We start from the raw sequence: 16,454 nt of genomic DNA on the forward strand, positions 1-16,454 counted from the left end.
CAGTCCGCAGCGTCATTCAGCCATCGGCAACCGCGATGTATAGATGTAATCTTAACTTTTTACCGGTTTAATAATCAATTAATTAAAAATTAACGTTAATATTTGTAATTTGCATTAATTAGTGTGGTTAAGTGTTGTGTTAAAGGTATTATTATTGATATTAAGGTTAAAATAGTGCTCTAAAAAACGTTCCTATGAGCGACAAGGTGCATCAGTTCGGTTTACACCATTTAGATGAGATACTTGCGCATTTCTGCTATTGCAAGAGATAGGTAGCGCCGTTGAAGATAAGTTTTTAAATAAATTACAAAAGGAAAGAAATAATTAGTGTGTTTAATTTATTAATTTATTATTTGTCAAGTTTTTTTTTTTTTTTCGTTTAAAAAACTGAGACAATGATTATAGCTGTTAATTATCGATTAGGTAAGGTTGTTTTGATTAGTTATTAAAATAATAATGATAATAATTATCATAATTATAGTTGTAATAAATGTTAAATCATGTGTTGTGATATTAATGTGGGTGACGGAGTGAGAAGTTACTTTTGTGAATGTAAATGTTTAACATTTACCGTTAACGACCTGAATTTTAACCCCGGTTTTAATTTAAGAAATTTTCTGTCAATTTAAAAAAAAAAATTTTTTTAATTAATCTTGAAGAATTTTTTAATTAAAAAAAAATTTTTATTAAAGAATTAATATAAAAAAAATTTTTATTTGTTAAAAATTTTAAGTGCAATTTTTTAAGTATAATTTAATAAATAAAAAAATAAAAAATGTCGGCTAACTTTGTTATTATTTTTAAAAAAATCCGGGGTTAATTTTTGATGCATTAAAATGGAAGCAATCTATTTTATAAGACAATGGCGATGAGTATAGTTATTTATTAATTTTTATTGTGTTTTTATTATTGAAATTAATAATTGTTTTTTTGTATGTTGGTTTGCAAATGGTGAATGTTGGATTAGTACGAATTAGAGAGAGAGAGACTATCTATCTATCCTGAGGCGCGTTTATTTTATACATGACCAGTTTACGAAGTATACGAGGCAACGGTTTCTTTGTCGGAGAAGCCATAGCTAGACGTATTTTTTTGTTTTGCCGCAAGGGATCGATCGAGATCTCGTACTTCTAACCGAGTGAACTAAGCCTTGCGAAACAAATTCTTCGGGCTGTGTATATTATATAAATTTATAAAATATATATTATGTAGGATTTGATTATGACATTAGTTTGTAAAAAAAAAAACAGCAAGTAGATACTGTTTATTTTTTTTTTAAGACAAATTTAAAAATATTTGATTGTTTTTTTTTTTATTTTTGGACAAATTGAAAAAAAGATTTTTAATTGATTCAAAATATTTTTTAATTGCTTTAAGTAAATTTAAAAATTTTCTAGTTAAAAAAAAAATTTTTTTATAATTATTACACTTAAAAAAATTTTTTAATTTTTTCAAGTGAAACAAATTTTTATTCTATTAATTAAAAAAAATTTTTTTAATTGCTAAAAAATTCTAAAATGAAAAAAAAAAAATTTTTACAATAATTAATTTGTTAAAAAAATTTTTTTGATTGCTTCAAAAAATTCCAGAATTATTTTCAAGTAAAAAAAAAATTTTTTTACGATAATTAACTTGTTTAAAAAAAGTTTTTTAATTATTTACAGTAATTAACTTGTTAAAAAAAAATTTTTAACTACAAAAAATTCTAAAATTTTTTACAATAATTAACTTTTTAAAAATATTTTTAATCACTCCAAAAAATACTAAAATTTCTCTCAAGTGAAAAACAAAATTTTTACAATAATTAACTTGTTAAAATTATTTACAATGATTAACTTGTTAAAAAGTTTTTTAATTACTCCAAAAAATTCTATAATTTTTCTAAAGTAAAAAAAAAATTTTGCAATAATTAACTTTTTAAAAAAATAAAAAAAATTTTTTTTAATTGTTAAAAAAAACTTTTTAACATTTTTCTCAGTGTGAAAAAAAATTTTTTATAATAATTAACTTGTTAACAAAATTGAAATAAATTTATTAATGACTCCAAAAAAACTCTAAAATTTTTTTCAAGTGAAAAAAAATTTTTTCTGCAATTAATTTATTAAAAAAATTAAAAAAATTTTTCACAATAATTAACTTGTTAAAGAAATTTTTTTAATTGCTCCAAAAAATTCTAAAGTGAAAAAAAAAACTTTTTTTGCAATAATTAATTTGTTAAAAAAATTGAAAAAAATTTTTTTACAATAATTAACTTATTAAAAAAATTAAAAACAATTTTTTTAATTGCTCCCAAAAAATTCTAAAATTTTCAAGTAAAAAAAAAAAATTTACAATGATTAAATTGTTAAAAAAATTAAAAATTTCTTTTTATTGGTCCAAAAAGTTCTAAAATTTTTCTAAAGTAAAAAAAAAATTTTTTTTACAACTTAAAAAAATTGAAAAAATTTTTACAATAATTAACTTGTTAAAAAAATAAAAAAAAAAATTTTTTTACAATAATTAAATTGTTAAAAAATTTTTTTTACAATTAATTTATTAAAAAAATGATCAAATATTTAAATTTTATTAGAATAATTATTTTAAAAATTTTTTTTAGTCAGTAAAATGCATTAACATCAATAACAGCCAAGATTTATTTGTTACTTAGTTATTATTCAGCCATTGAATCGTTTTATAATATATAAATATAAATATATATATATATAAAAGCAGTTGGACGGTAGGGCTTGGGCGTCGATAGATATATCGATTATATGTAGCTCGTGAGTCGGCTTGAAAAATACGTCGTTGCGTTTCGTATTCGGGGGGTTAGGTTTGGTTCTATTCCTCGAAATGGCTCGTCGAAGCGTCGCAGTCGTGCTTGGGATTCTCTTTCTCACTCTGTCATTCCCGGGGGGATGAAAAGGGTCTCCATCGTCGGGGGACGAGCCGGTATGCTCCCGAAATAATCGTCGTGCGTATCGATCGTAACCATCGTAACCGTGCCGAGTATAAATTTCTCTCACAACAGAATATAATACAATACAATATATCTACAATAGAGCTCCTTAATATCTTTACATATTTTTACTTTTATTATTACTATAATTATCATTATTATTATTGTTATTGTTATTTTATTTTATTTTATACTGATAACAAACTATTTATCATTACATATTTTAACACGTGATTATGATGTTAACAGGTGACATAAACAATCAAGTGCTAAGCTCTAAGGTCTATTGTCTAACTCCAAATCAAGAAGTATTATTTTAATAATAATAATAATAAATTGGTTAAAAAAAAGTAATTGTGTAAACAATGCGCATTTTTTAAAAATTATTTTGTGCAACGTGGCATTTAACAAGGTGAAAATTTTAAAGTTTATTTTATGCCAAACAAAAAAGTATTTATGTGTATATATATATATATATATATGTACAAACATATACATATATATTGAAAAGTGTAAGTGACTCAAAACAGTGAATTGACTTGACGGCGATTTAAAAGTTACTTAGGTAAATTTTTATTTTTTTTTTCTTTAATAATTTTTGTAGAAGTTGATTTATTTTTATTAAAATAATTTTTAGAATTTTTTTTAACAAATAAATTATGGCAAAAAAAAATAGATATGAAAATTTGAAAGAATAATAAATGCAATTTTTTGATAATAATTTTTTTGAACAAGTTTATTAAAAAAAATTCAAAAATTCTATAATGACTGCTAACTTTAGTGTAATTTATATTTTTAATATTAATCTTATTTATAATTTAATTATATATATTATTGAGAGAATAAGCAAAATTTTGTGATATTTATATGATGGGTTTTTATGGTTAAATTTTTAGTAATTAGAAAAGTCAAATTTGTGCCTTTTCAAGGTTTCATATAATTCTTACAAATAGTCAATTTATGATATTTAGGCAGCATTCGAAAATGCTGTCTCTAGAAACATAAGAAATGAACTTGTATCTTTTGAACTATTGACATTTTTTAAGATATAAGCTCATTTTGATTACACTCATCAAGACCTTTCATTTGAGTACCCACATCAATTTTTCATATATTTATATATATTATATATATGTATATGTGAAAAATATATAAAAGTGCATGTGGGTACTCAAATGAAAGCTCTTGATGAGTGTAACATCGAAATGAGTTTATATCTTAAAAAATGTCAATAATTAAGAAATTACATTGTATCTTGACAACTAATGACATTTTTAAAGATATAAGCTCATCCCGACATTATACTCATCAAGACCATTCATATGAGTACCCACATCATTTTTTCATATATTTTATATATTTATATATTTCGTAAATACCATATATATAAAATATATAAAAATTGCCTTGTGGGTACTCAAATGAAAGGTCTCGATGAGTGTAACATCGAAATGAGTTTATATCTTGAAAAATGTCAATAATTAAGAAATTACATTGTATCTTGACAACTAATGACATTTTTAAAGATATAAGCTCATCCCGGCGTTACACTCATCAAGACTTTTCATTTAAGTACCCACATCAATTTTTCATACATTTATATATATCATATATATGTATATATGAAAAATATATCAAAAATGCATGTGGGTACTCAAATGAAAGCTCTTGATGAGTATAACATTAGAATGAGCTTATATCTTTAAAAATGTCGTTCGTTGACAAAATACAACATAATTTTTTAAATATTGACATTTTTAAAGATATAAGTTCATTCTGATATTGCACTCATCAAGACCTTTCATTTGAATACCCACATCAATTTTTCATATATTTATATATGTTATATATATATATATATATATATATATATATATATATATATATATATATATATATATATATATATATGAAAAATATATCACAAATGCATGTGGGTACTCAAATGAAAGCTCTTGATGATTGTAACATCAATGTGAGTTTATATCTTCAAAAACATCAATATTTAAGAGAGTACAGTGCAATTTAACAAAAGTCGTAATTTAATAAAACAAAATTTTGCTTATTTATAGTTCACAAGTCACCGCAGTCACATAGTGACTGCAAGGTTGCGAGTAAATAATTATTTGCTTTTGATATATGTGAATTTATTTATAAATTTCTTAACCATAATTTTAATTCTTAATATTTATAATTTTTATCAATTAAAAAAAAAACAACTCATCTGTTAAATTAAATAAAAAAATAGTGAATTTTTTTTATATTATAGTTGCTACGTTATTACGTATTAATATTTAATTAATTAATTAATCAATTTTACTATTAATGAAACGCAAAGATAATTAGAAAAAAAAAATTGATAAATTAAAATAATTATAAATATTAATCCATAATAATGTATCATTTGATTGAAAACATATTATAGTTCAGCCGATGATAGTATAGTAACATTGAGGATTATTTCCAATTAGCGATGTCTACAGTGACGTTGTCTTAACGCACTTTGTAGTCGGGAGATCTTCCGTTTTCTCAGTTTCCGCAATTGGAAGTTTAATGGTAACTGCATGTATGTATATAAATGTATATACATACATGAGGGCAATTGGACATTAAGTAGGAGGGGAATTGAGGAGAGAGGAGAGAGTGGGCAAGAAGAGTGAGCTTCTCGTTCACGTTTTGCAGAAGCGGAGGAGAATCGCAGAGCAGAGGATTGGAGAGGAGAGGAAATGAGGTAAAGAGAGAAGAGACGGAAGAGGACGCGATTCACGCTCGGGGGTGCGGTAACCCTGGAAGGGAAAGGAGGAGGCCGAGTGTTACCGTCGCATTTCAAAGAGGACTTTAGCGTTGTGCCATGGGATAGGAGTAGAGTAGAGGTAGAGGTATACTCACCGGATGGCCGAGTAGGAAGCAAGAGGGATATATAGTCGACACGTTTCTCTCAAACAGTGGTGTGGTGTATGCCAGCGGGCTGCCACCCTCTTGCGTCTCTCTCTTTGGCGTTCTCTCGTTTTCTCCTGTTTCAACACACTTCGACCTCGTCTTTCTCACCCGCCACCGGTCCTATTGCTGTCTCGGTTTTTCTCTTCCCCTCACTCTTTCACTCCAAAGCTCGTTCGTTCAATACTTGGTGAGAGAACGCGAGAACTGAGTTGAGAAGAGAAAGAGGAGACCGACGCTTACGTTGCTCAGGTCCATAACGATGAGTCAACCATTCGAAGAAAAGGGCCACTTGCATTTCTGATATTACCTTATAAACTATCATCTAGTTCATCTTCATCGCTTAGTTACAATATTATCTTCACGTTTTTCTCCAAATGTCTAAATAATTTATGTCTACTCATTATTTGGCTGTTTGATTGATTTTACCCAATGGAGATTTAGATTTGTCATTTTTACAATCAAACTTCTATTGAAAGAGTTTGGACGTTAATTCAAGAAAATTTGAGAAAATCAGATGGTTCTTTTAAATATATCCTAGTTATCAATATTAAATACATGTGATTTTATTTTTTGAGCAAGATCTGAATACTTTTGGAAGAATCAAGTTTTAAAAGCTGAATATTTAATGTGTACAGAGTTGGGAACAGTGCATGGAAAAAAGTTAACTATTATAAATAATAGTCGATTTATAATAAGTAATGATAAACTGCTAAAAATTACCATTTCAAACAGTAAAATTGTGATTTTACTATTCACTTTGTAATATTTACCATTTAAACGTTACAATTTACTCTTTACATGGAAAAAAATTCTATTTCAAACTGTAATATTCGCTATGTAAATGTCGAAAATGTTAAAGTATAATAATTAAGAATTCAGACTTTGATATTTATCATTTCGTACCTAAAAAATAATCTTATGATATGTAAAAAGTATAAAATAAAGTTAGTAAATTTCTAATACAAGCAACGTCAATATTTACAAAGTAAAATGGTAAATTTTAAACGCAACGCTAAAAATTAAACTGTAATTATTGACTTGCTTGGACTGGTAAAATGTATATTTTAAAAGTATAATTTTTACTGTTTCAAATGTTAAATTCTCCCAGAGTGAGCTCCCCTTCTCCTCATAATATCGACTATATATTGAAATGGCAATTTTTACTGTTTGAAACTGTAATTTTTTAAGATAAAAGAGTCGTTATTTACTATAGTGACAGCTACTAATTACTTATTTTGGATATTAAATTATAAATTGTGGCTTTTATACTTTTTATATTAAGTTCTGTAATATTTATATTTTTGCCACCCCAATGTCCGCTTTACTGTTTGAAACTATAAAAATTAACCGGAATCCGAGTGAATATTACAGTTTACTGTTTTCCGTGTATTAAATACATGTGATTTTATTTTTTGAGCAAGATCTGACTAGTTTTGGAAGAATCAAGTTTCAAAAGCTGAATATTTAACGTGTACAGAGTTGGGAACAGTTTTTAAAACACACATTTTTCATATTATTTAACCACCACTGCTGTAGATTAAAATCTAGAAAATACTGACGTTTGTATCACTAAATTCATGAAGACTACATAAAAATAAACAATAAAAGTACTCTGACATGTAAATTTGGAGATATTTTAATTGTAATAATAAAAATTAACTAATTTATCTGTCAGGCATGATTAAAAATAAGTTATAAAAATAGGTAGTAATAGTTTGGCAACGTTGAACGAAAAATTACGCGGATTTTTAAATTAAAAGATTTTTAATTTAGTTTATGTAATAAAATTCTATTGCATATAGTTTTTAAAACATACATTGATAATTTGGAGATTTAATAAAGTATTCTTATAATTTTTTTAATGTATTGATCAATAACTCAGGTTCATAATGATGAGCCAACCATTTGAAGAAAAGGGCCACTTGCATTTCTGATATTACCTTATAAACTATCATCTAGTTCATCTTCATCGCTTAGTTACAATATTATCTTCACGTTTTTCTCCCAATGTCTAAATAATTTATCTCTACTCATTATTTGGCTGTTTGATTGATTTTACCCAATGAGGATTTAGATTTGTCCTTTTTACAATCAAACTTCTATTGACAGAGTTTGGACGTTAATTCAAGCAAATTTGAGAAAATCAGATGGATTTTTTAAATATATCCTATTTATCAATATTAAATACATGTGATTTTATTTTTTGAGCAAGATCTGAATAGTTTTGGAAGAATCAAGTTTCAAAAGCTGAATATTTAACGTGTACAGAGTTGGGAACAGTTTTTAAAACACACATTTTTCATATTATTTAACCACCACTGCTGTAGATTAAAATCTAGAAAATACTGACGTTTATATCACTAAATTCATGAAGACTACATAAAAATAAACAATAAAAGTACTCTGACATGTAAATTTGGAGATATTTTAATTGTAATAATAAAAATTAACTAATTTATCTGTCAGGCATGTTTAAAAATAAGTTATAAAAATAGGTAGTAATAGTTTAGCAACGTTGATCGAAAAATTACGCGGACTTTTAAATTAAAAGATTTTTTATTTGGTTTATGCAATAAAATATTATTGTTTTTAATTTTTAAAACATACATTTATAATTTGGACACTTGCATTTCTGATATTACCTTATAAACTATCATCTAGTTCATCTTCATCGCTTAGTTGCAATATTATCTTCACATTTTTCTCCGAATGTCTAAATAATTTATCTCTACTCATTATTTGGCTGTTTGATTGATTTTACCCAATGAGGATTTAGATTTGTCCTTTTTACAATCAAACTTCTATTGACAGAGTTTGGACGTTAATTCAAGCAAATTTGAGAAAATCAGATGGATTTTTTAAATACATCCTATTTATCAATATTAAATACATGTGATTTTATTTTTTGAGCAAGATCTGACTAGTTTTGGAAGAATCAAGTTTCAAAAGCTGAATATTTAACGTGTACAGAGTTGGGAACAGTTTTTAAAACACACATTTTTCATATTATTTAACCACCACTGCTGTAGATTAAAATCTAGAAAATACTGACGTTTATATCACTAAATTCATGAAGACTACATAAAAATAAACAATAAAAGTACTCTGACATGTAAATTTGGAGATATTTTAATTGTAATAATAAAAATTAACTAATTTATCTGTCAGGCATGATTAAAAATAAGTTATAAAAATAGGTAGTAATAGTTTAGCAATGTTGAACGAAAAATTACGCGGATTTTTAAATTAAAAGATTTTTAATTTGGTATATGTAATAAAATATTATTGCATATAATTTTTTTCAATAACAATAATAAATTTTATTTGGTAGAGAAACATAAATTTTATTTAAAATTAAAAGCATAATATAACAGTATAAATTAGTGTAAATAAAAGGTTAATAAATGGACAAGCGGTCCATTTTCTTAAATTTCCTCTGGTTCACTTTCTATTGGATTAATACGAGGGTTATAACCAAATACTGCATAACGACATACACACAGCTGTTAGATGCGCTGTTGCCAGATTTATTTCTTGCAAATAAACTTCCTCGTCTAATTCAATTAGATTTTTTAAAAATTATAATAAAACTAACTCTAGCAAACTTCAAATAGTCTTAAGTAAAATATAAATCAGACTTATTAATTTACAAATTTATTTTTTTATTAAAACATTAATAAATCTGGATTTTATTTCAACTTGACAAAAATTAATCCAATGATTAGGCGCGTGTAATTCAATTAACTGTAATAAAATAACACTGAAAATTTTGATTAAAAATTTTTATGTGCTCGATTTTCGTTAATATATCTATATGCATGCTTCAGGAGAACAAAAAACGATAGAGACGATGCACTCGTTCTTTCACCTTGCTCATTTTCTTTTTTTTTTTTTAACTTGTTCCTCAGGTATTTCGAGACTTTTAACGACTTCAGTCCATCTTGCCTTTTTTCTTTCTTAGAGTACATCCTCTCACGCAAGAAATATTTCGTTTACCTTGAACTTAAATATGAGAGTTGATAAATTCACGAATTAAATAAATAATTTTATTTTTAATGGTAGTTTATCAAATTCTATTATAAATATTACTATTTCAGCGCCGCGTTATTTGTATTACGTGTGCATTAAGTTTATAACAACTGTTCGTTTTTTTTTTTTTTTTTTTTTTACATAGTTTTAAAAGTAAAAAGTCTTGAAAGAAAACATTTTAATGAAATTTCATCTCAACTCTTCAAACATAAAAATAATCACTGCAAGATAAGAACTCTGTTTTATTTATCGGAGAGTGTACTTTAAAAAAGAAAAAAAAAAGTTTTTAATCACTTGAATTGAAACTTTCGATTTAAATTTAAAGATCTCAATAGTATTTAAAATTATATTGTAGTTTAAATAAATAACAATGCTTAGGTATTCATTGGAAATTTATGTTAGAGATTATGATTTAAATTTTAGAGAAAAATATGGGATTTTAAATATAATAACTGAGTTTTCAGATATTTTAAAAAGTATGAAAAATAAGTTTTTTGATTCTTATTTTGACATTTAAAAAAATTCATATTTTTTTTCTTTATTTTAATTTTTTAGACATTAATTTATAAAATACTATTTTTTTTTAAGAAATTAAAAAAAAATTGTTTTTTTTTTTTTAATTTTTTAATTAAAATAAATAGAAAAATTTTTTAATGCATCAATTTAATTTTATTAGCTTTACTCCTTGTACTTTTATTTATTTATTTAATAATTTATTTTATTAATAAATTATCGCTGAGAAAATAAAAAATAAATTATTAATTATTTTTCTTCATTTGAATTTTTTAGACATTAATTTATAAAATACTATTTTTTTTTTTTAGAAAATATTTTTAATAAATTAAAAAAAAAATTTTTTTTCAATATTTTTTAATCAAAATAGATAAAAATTTTTTTTTAATATCAATTCAATTTTACTAGCTTTACTCCTTGTACTTTTATTTATTTATTTAAATATTTGTTTTTATTAGTAAATTATTGCTAAGAAAATAAAAAAATAAATTATTAATTTTTCTTCATTTAAATTTTTTAGACATTAATTTATAAAATATTTTTTTTTTGTAGAAGATATTTTTAATAAATTAAAAAAAAAATTTTTTTTTCAATATTTTTTAATTAAAATAAATAGAAAAAATTTTTAATGCATTAATTTAATTTTATTAGCTTCACCCCTTGTATTTTTAAATATTTATTTATTTTTTTTTTTTTTTAATAAATTGCTCTATTACTAAAAAAATAAAAAAAATACATTAATTAAGCATTTTTAGGTAAACAAATCTAAATAAATTTTTAATTAAATAAAAATTATTACTGTCTTACTTTTAATTACTATTTAAATTAAAAAAATAGTAACTTTTACGAAAAATAAATAAATGAATAAATTTAATTTTTTTTTCTAACTTTATTTTATAAATTAAATCTCCAAAAAAATTTTTAGGGAACTATTTTTATTTAATTAAATGTCTTATTAATTTGTCAATGCAAAATAAATTTTCTAAACTTAAATTTAATACATATTATTGTCATAATTAATTGAACAAATTAAATTGTAATAATAACATATCATTAAGTGACTTTAAAAGAACAATTTTAAAATTGTTCCATAAAAATAATATAAAGCGTGTAAAAAATAGTGTATCTTAAGATATATTTTGTCACAACAGGGCAAAATAGTTTTATTAAAATTGATTATGGAAATTCTTTTTAAAGTTCTAAATATATTCAAATATTTATAGATGATTTAGATTTAAATGTTGAGATTTGTGTAATTATAAATTTTTATTACAAGAGTAATTCTTACGGATGTGCGAGTAAGGTATAAAAGAGGGGATTTGTAGTTATTGCCGTTCGGTAAGGGAGATAGAGAGCTGTCCTGTGATATTGAACGATATATAGAAATCTACATTCGGTGTAAGCTTATAACTGCATAAGTAAAAGTTTTGATAAGTTATAATTTTAGTTTAATTGTAAATTAATATAATCAATAATAATTATTTTAAAATCTTTAATCATCAAGTATTAATTAAATAAACATGGCACTTTGATAGACATATTGAATAATTTCAATTATAAAGATACAAACTAAATATATCTAATTAATAAAGCCAAAGTTTTTGCCTTTGAGAAATTAATGATTCAAATTTTGATACTACAGCGAAAATATTGGTCTTAAAAAAAAATGTATCAAATAAAGTTGTTCAGAATCCACAGATTCGGTAGAATCTGGCGCCAAGTTCCGTTCAAATCTGCTGTAAACGGAGCGCCAGACTACTGACTGTGTTTACTGTAAGCAGAACGGTATTTTGAGGTTGCAAAATTTTATTTTTTGCCCTCCGGGCGGAAAGTGACAACTTTCGTCCCGCTGCGCTAAACTAAGTTGCCGCTTTCTGCCTTCGTCGGACAAAAAAATAGTATACACTCCACGGGAAGTAAATAAGAAAGCCTCAGATCACATGTTTGTTGACCTCGGCTTCGCCTCGGCCGACAATTACATGTGATCTGAGACATTTCTTACTTTACTTCCCTAGGTGTGTAATATACTATTTTGCCCTCCGGGCGGAAAGTGACAACTTTCGTCCCGCTGCGCTAAACTAAGTTGCCGCTTTCCGCCTTCGTCGGACAAAATAGTATATTACACACCTAGGGAAGTAAAGTAAGAAAGCCTCAGATCACATGTTTGTTGACCTCGGCTTCGCCTCGGCTTCGCCACATTACATGTGATCTGAGACATTTCTTACTTTACTTCCCTAGGTGTGTAATATACTATTAATTCTACGGTATTTTTTATTCCTAAATTGTATATTATAACAGTAATTAATACTTTATTTGACTGTTATTAATTAATTATATTCACTTATAACAATTAATCTACTTGAAATTATTAAATTTAATCCGCACAAACTATAGCAACGCAAAAATTTCGATCCTGACTTTTTTTCGATGAGCAAAGTGATCTGCCACAGACTAAATAATTCGAGAATGCATAGTAATCCTTCATTAGATGGGAAACTACAGTTAAAAAAAGATATTTCACAGCTTGCATCTACACCCACCAGGGTGCGCTGGAATTATTTTTACATAAACTGTAGTTTCAAGGGGATAGTTTGCTATAAAAAATGCACCCAACGCGAGATTTTAGTTGGTACCAATTGTAAATTTTTATTATAATTAAAAAAAATAGTAAAATCCGAACAAAAACAGTTTCACTGTAAAAAAATCGCGCCAAGTCCACGTTCATAAGACTATTAAGAAAAAAAAATTTGTTTTTTTCTTTACAAAAATATATAAAATAAAAAAATTAAAAAATCCAAGTAACCGATATTATTGTTTATTATTTTCGGAAATTAAAAAAAATTGTGTTATAAATTTAAAAATTAAGAAAAAAATTTTGGAACGTACTTGGTGTGCGTCATTGTGTATTTCAATTTTTTTAAAGTCCTAGTAAATAGATTTTACGAATTTTATTAAAAGTAAAATATTTTGCAACCGCGCACACTAAATACGTTCCAAATTTTTTTTTTAATTTTTAAATTTGTAACAAAATTTTTTTTAATTTCCGAAAATCATAAACAATCATATCGGTTACTTGGATTTTTTAATTTTTTTATTTTATATATTTTTGTAAAGAAAAAAACATTTTTTTTTCTTAATAGTCTTATGAACGTGGACTTGGCGCGATTTTTTTACAGTGAAACTGTTTTTGTTCGGATTTAATTTTCTACAAAAAAAAAATGTCTCTTATGATTTTTTCATACAATTAATATCAAAAATTTAACACCATTAATTATTAATTGTTATTCTGAAATTAAGGCAAAAATCTTGCATGTTATAATTAATTATGTAAAGTTCAAAAATACGAATAAAATAAAGAGCATTTTTGAACTTACTAAACCTGTTCTTTTAAATAGTATTATTTTACTTAGCTGTTAGTTGATACTATACGAATGTTAATAAGATTTTAAGGTAATTGACGTAGTGCCAGAAAATTATAATCAAATAAATATTTACAAACTTGATGAAAATTTGTTTAAACACTTGAATAAAAAATGATTACAAAAATTTTATTTTGGCCAGAAAAAATAAAATAAATAATAAAACAGTTAAGGTAAAAGCCCCAATTATTGACGCTATAAGAGACAAAGTTATGATTTCATTTTTTTTAAGCAATCAAATATAAATATCGATGAATTTTGTTTGTGGTAATGTCTTCAGTAATGTTTTAACTAATCAATTTCTTTTTTTTAAATCATAATCAGTGATATTTACTAATTAATTTTAAATAATTAAATATATGATCTGGATACACCAATTATTGACGGGTTAAAAAACTGATTGATCTAATTATTGACGCCCCTACTGCACATGCATCGAATCATTTGGTTATATTGTTATTTATCAAAAACTTGATATAAAGTAATCAATATTATTAAAGTTAATTAGTAATAATTTTTATGAATGAATAATTATTATGAAAAATATAACAATTTATTTAAAAACTTATTTAACACTAAAACACGCCGAGTTATTTGACAGTTAAAAGCCTTGAATTTAATCGCATATATAACGTATTTTATACTTAAAAAAAAAGGCGTCATAGCGCTGTCGACTGGCTGTCAATATGGGATTCACCATAAAAATTATGAACTAGTTATTGACTCCCATTATTTAAATATCGTAAAGCATACAATTAATTTCGATTATTTAATTTTATAAATATTTCATATATTGTTAATTAAAAAAAAAAATAGATCATATAATTACATGAAAAAATTAATTTAAACTCGGCAGTTAAAAAAAATGCTTTTCTAACCAAAGTTGTTAAGAAAATAGACGCTCGTAAGCTGATTTGATAAACTGGTGGTAACTTTATTTTTTTTTAATAATTAATATTTAATATTTTGAACTGAATGTGATTTTTTTCAATTTTTTAATTAATTAGAATTTAATAAAAATTTATTTGATCATTATTCTTATTACAGATAATTTAATATATTTAAAAATAATTTAGGGTGTCAATATTTAGACCCCCGTCAATAATTGGGGCTTTTACCTTATAATAAATACAGAATTGTTTTTTGCGATGAAAATTATTAGCTTATTGTATCTTCATTAGAAAGAGATATAGTATTATTTGTTCATGAATTTGTGGAAGGAGAACAATATATTTGTAATTAATTATCTGCCTAAAAAGTTTGGAAATTTCTGACCAAATAATTTTTCTAAATTATCAAAAAAAAAAACTAGTAAAGTGAACAAAAGTAATTATAAGTACAAGCGAGTAAGCAACAGTCTGTGAGGGAGTTAACACTAATGAGAAAAAAAATAAAGCAATAGCATTAGCTAGCACGACACTACCTTAATGAGTTGTTTTGCTAAAAGTTTTCATATTTTATTTTTTTTTTTTAACAAACAAATATGTTATTTCAATGTAAAGAACTTATTCTACAGATATTATCTATATAGGACGCTCCGATCATCTTCTTTTTTTTTTTTTGTAAGTTTTTTATTTATTTAAGGAAGTCCTTTCGCTCCAGTTGAGTCATAACAACTGTAGTAGTAAATTTTCAATAAATTAAAATACAAAACCCATAAAAATTCCTAAAATTAAAAAATAAATAGTATATGAGGCATTAATCGTTGAAATTTTGAAAATTAAAAAAAAAAATAGTTAAATACAAAAATTAATTTGACTGTTGTAAATCAGCTGTTAGTAACCTGTCCGTGATTTGGTAACGCTTTATTTCGGTTGTTTACATTTTTATTTGCACAATATAACCTTAACCGTGTTTAACTTTTTGCAGTCAGTGTAAATAAATAAATTAATTAAAAATGTTTAGTCACAAAACCATAACATTCTAATGTCTCATGGCAGGAATGCTAGTATTTTTTAATTATTGTTTTATTTTTCAATTATCAATTATGAAAATTTGCTAACAATAAATTAACTAATAAGTATGCATGAAAAACATAAGCGCGTTAAAGTTTAGTTTGAATTTATTGAATGGTCTGAAGCTCGCGCGCTCCGCAACGTTGCCAAATCTTTTGACTCCATTTTATAGTAGATAACTTGAGAATTTTTTGTGATTTTTAAATATTAATTTCTCAATAAATATCTCGGTAACTGATATATTTTATTGCAAAAAAAGAAACCTGAATATTTCGAAAATCTGATTTTTAGTTTTTAGATTCCCGCTAAGAAAATCTCAGATTTTAAAAAATCGGGAAGTTATTGTTTTCACCCCGTTTTGCAAAAATCGAGTTTTCATCAGATCTCGACGTTTGAAGGTCACAGGAAGCTTCCCTGACTATCCCCGTGAGGTTGTCACGGTGTCTGTATGTATGTGTGTCTGTGTGTGTGTGAAAGTATGTGAACCGCTTATAACTTTTGAACGGCTTGACCGATTTCATCGTGGTTGGTGCCATTCGAAAGGTCTTGACCAAACTTAGATTTTGAAAACTATTTGGACCGATTCAGATCAATAGATTTTGAGAAATCTTCAAAAAACTGAAAAAAAAATTTTTTTCAAATGTGGTTTTTTTGGAATAA

At 24.9% G+C, this 16,454-nt stretch overlaps 1 protein-coding gene across 12 annotated transcripts in view; it reads left to right on the forward strand.

Annotated features, from left to right (window-relative positions):
- The window catches only part of LOC123267792 (bromodomain adjacent to zinc finger domain protein 2B), a 97,825-nt gene continuing 81,371 nt past the window's right edge, over positions 1-16,454 (forward strand). For 6 of the 12 annotated variants that reach the window (XM_044732630.1, XM_044732638.1, XM_044732637.1 and 3 more), the window contains exons 1-2: positions 2-423; positions 3,188-3,503. The gene's annotated coding sequence lies outside the window, so the exon portion shown is untranslated. Of the gene's footprint in view, positions 424-3,187; positions 3,504-11,739; positions 11,819-16,454 lie in introns of those variants that run through there. The other 6 variants (XM_044732639.1, XM_044732642.1, XM_044732635.1 and 3 more) reach the window with 5 other exon arrangements.

This window comes from Cotesia glomerata, linkage group LG6 (genome assembly GCF_020080835.1).
Source record: "Cotesia glomerata isolate CgM1 linkage group LG6, MPM_Cglom_v2.3, whole genome shotgun sequence".
Classification (NCBI taxonomy): domain Eukaryota; kingdom Metazoa; phylum Arthropoda; class Insecta; order Hymenoptera; family Braconidae; genus Cotesia; species Cotesia glomerata.